Source organism: Glandiceps talaboti, chromosome 3, assembly GCF_964340395.1.
Source record: "Glandiceps talaboti chromosome 3, keGlaTala1.1, whole genome shotgun sequence".
Taxonomy (NCBI): Eukaryota; Metazoa; Hemichordata; class Enteropneusta; family Spengelidae; genus Glandiceps; species Glandiceps talaboti.
In genome coordinates this window covers 22964656-22968001 of record NC_135551.1, presented here as the reverse complement: position 1 = coordinate 22968001, position 3346 = coordinate 22964656, and positions in this window count along the sequence as shown.

Below are 3346 nucleotides of genomic sequence, written 5' to 3'. Positions count from 1 at the left end.
ATTGTGTGAAATTTCAACATTTATTGTAATGTATTATTTTCAATTTTTTTTTAGAATTGCACATATGGATAATTATTTGTAATGATTTGTGTAAAGCATTGTTTTATACTTACATGTATCTATTCCTGTAACACAAATACATAATTCCTTTGTCTTATAGTGGACCATATGCATATTAAATTGTTACATACATTGATACTCAAGCAATAAAATTAGATGTATTACACTGAGATAGTTGCCCATGTCCATGGTACTTTACAAAGGACTGATTGTAATACCAGGAGATGGTTAAAACAGTCCTGTCCGGACACATAGGTCTTACTGCTGTGTACCACTTAGTTGACATTATTCAAACATTGAACAAATGTTTGCAAGTTACAATGTAATGGCAAGCTCCTACACATCGATATACAATGTATCACTGTCATCATATCAGTGGTTGCAATCATTTTTTTCTCTGATTGGTTTATTATGATAACTCGTAATAAACAAGATGTTGGCATGCATCCTTGCCTCACTGCCAATACAGTTTTGGATTTTTATTGCCGATTAATGTGGAAGCTGTTCGTATATGACCTTCCCCTGCAACATTTCCCATTACCAAAAAATATCTGTGTCCATCCCTCTTTTTCTCTCTCCCCATATCGGAATACTCCCACTACCCTCCTCCCATCATTCAGTATTGAATTGCTGCAATGTCGGTACCTTTAATTTACTTTCTCCCCTAGCCCTCAGAGTCTGCCTAAAGTGTAAGTTTTGGCCACAAATACTGGCTATTTTCTTTTTCCACTCTAAAATTGCTGGTGTATGCTGGTGTACGGCTGCACCAGAGGTGTATTACGAGTAATAAGTCATTATATCTGACAAAACAGTTTTAAAAATTGTTCCAGTTGCAGCTACATGTAATGCAACATTAAGTGAGTGAGTAAGTCACTAAGACTTTTGAAGTCTCCAAACACAAGGAATTTTAAAAAAAAAGTAAAAAAAAAGAAATTGTTGTATGGTCCAGCTCCCTCATGAAGGATAATGACTTTGCAAGATTCATTATTTAAGGGGAGAACCATTTGATTTCATGGGGGTGTTGGAGGATTTTGGGGGGAAACATTTGTTGGCAGTTGAAGGAGAAAAAAATAATTTGATCCTGTAATGGCTTGAGAAAAAGAATTGCTCCAACAGACAGAAGTAAGAAAAAAATGTGTTGCGATGTGCTGAAATTTGGGAATCCAATTCTCTCATTTCACTGGAGGCATGCTGGCTATTAAAGGCGGCGCTAATATTTTCAATATTTTAGTGTGAGCAAGCCCGATGTATTTTCCCAGCATTTATGATATAAGGCTGCTTTCACAAAAACTTGCGGGGGGGGGGGGTCGGGAGATTTGAGGGGGTACTTGAGAAAAAATGCATGGGAAGGGGATCTGAAAAAAATAATGTGGTGATAGGGGTGACATGTAGGTATATTTATAAACCACATATTACAGAATTGGTAATGGAGAAATACAAATTTGCATTGCTTCTGCATATGGAAAAAATAATTTGATGCAGGACTGACAACAGAAAAAAAAATTTGCTGCCATACCCACTTCGTGCAGAAATCAAATGGTTCTTCCCTAACGGCGTTTAGTCACTGGATGTGCGCCCTCATGAGACAAGTTTGTGGAATATAGTCGAGATTAGCAGGATTAAAATCCGATGTGGTGAAAGCGTCTAAATGCTTTATTTACCTCTATTTCCATCGTTTTGTGACGTTTGTTTTCGTACCGAGTGATCGCCGCCTTCCCACAGCGATCACTCGGAATAAAACAAACGTCACAACACGATGAATAGAGGTAAATAAGGACATCTAGCCGCTTTCACCACATCGGATTTTAATCAGATTGGGTTACAATGTGTTGTCAAGTATACTAATCAGTAACAACTCTATTTGTTTGTGTAGTTATTGCTTTGTCAATTTGATGCATCTAATTTTTCATGGAAGGGCTGGTTGGTACAGGACCATCATATCAGCGGCGGACTCGGATTCAAATTACAATCACACACGTACACCATCTCCCAATGTATCCTACACACAGCACAGGGAACCCAGGAACCGAAACAAACAAACAAACAAATAAATAAATAAACAAATAAACAAATAAATGAATGAACAAGTATAGGAACAAATAAAATAATTAAATAAACCAGCAAATAAACAGATACTCATGGAGGTATACTAGATATGGTTTTTTCCTATACCATCACTACAAAAAACACAGTTTTGTTTCGGTTCCTGGGTTCCCTGTGCACACAGGGGCACGTGTTATTGCTTAGAATGCCGTTTTCTTTGGAAAATATCGTACGAATCCTGCTGCTACATATGTATCAATCTCTATACTACGAAGAAATATTATTATTCTCTTCCCCTTACAGGTAGGAATATATAGTCAAAAGGTTGTTATATTTAGTCTGTAGACCTGGAAAACAACAATCTATGAAATATTACACGCCCCTGTGATCCTACATGCACGTAACAGCGCTTCTGTATATATGGAAACATTAATCGCATTTGACATTGTGTTATACATGTCCGTATATATAGTATATACATATATAGATAATGAAAGCTAGGTACGTATAAGGGGTAAACCATTTGATTTCGGGGGGTTGGGGCTGGAGGATCATTTGGAGCAAGCAACAATTTTTTCAACCACCATGCAGCTTTTCCAAGAGCTACCAGACAGCAATATTTTTTGGCAAGTAGGGGTACAGCATTTTTAAAAAAAAAAAGATTTTTTTTATATATATTTGAAATTGAAATTTCTCATAACAGGAGGCATAAATGATGAATGTACCTTATTTAAAAAGTAAAAGGTAACAATGAATGCAGGGCTAGCTAGTTAAATTGGAAGGTAGGCAGTAAAAGTTGGACATACTATAGTAAGTTTGAGGGAGCCAAGCGGGGGGAGAGTGCGGGAGGGGGTTCCCCCTAAAGATTTTTGAAATTCAACTGAGGACTAAAAGAATGCTTAATACTGGTGTTATTTTAACATGTCGAGGTAGTAATTATATGAGGTATAATTTGAATCAAAATACACAAGGGAGCAGTGTGGGATGGGTACCCCTAGAAATTTTGAAATTGAAGAACTAAAAGAATGCATTGTTATGCTATTTAACATGTCGAGGTGGAAACAATACTAGTTATATTTATAACTTTGAATAAAAATACAAGAGAGCAGTGTGGGAGTGGGTATGAAATTAGAAATTTTTGAAATTTAAGGACTAAAAGAGTGCTATCAGGTGTTATTTTAATATATCTAGGTGATATCAATACCCTTTCCTGATCACAATTGAAATTTGAATTCAGAAAACT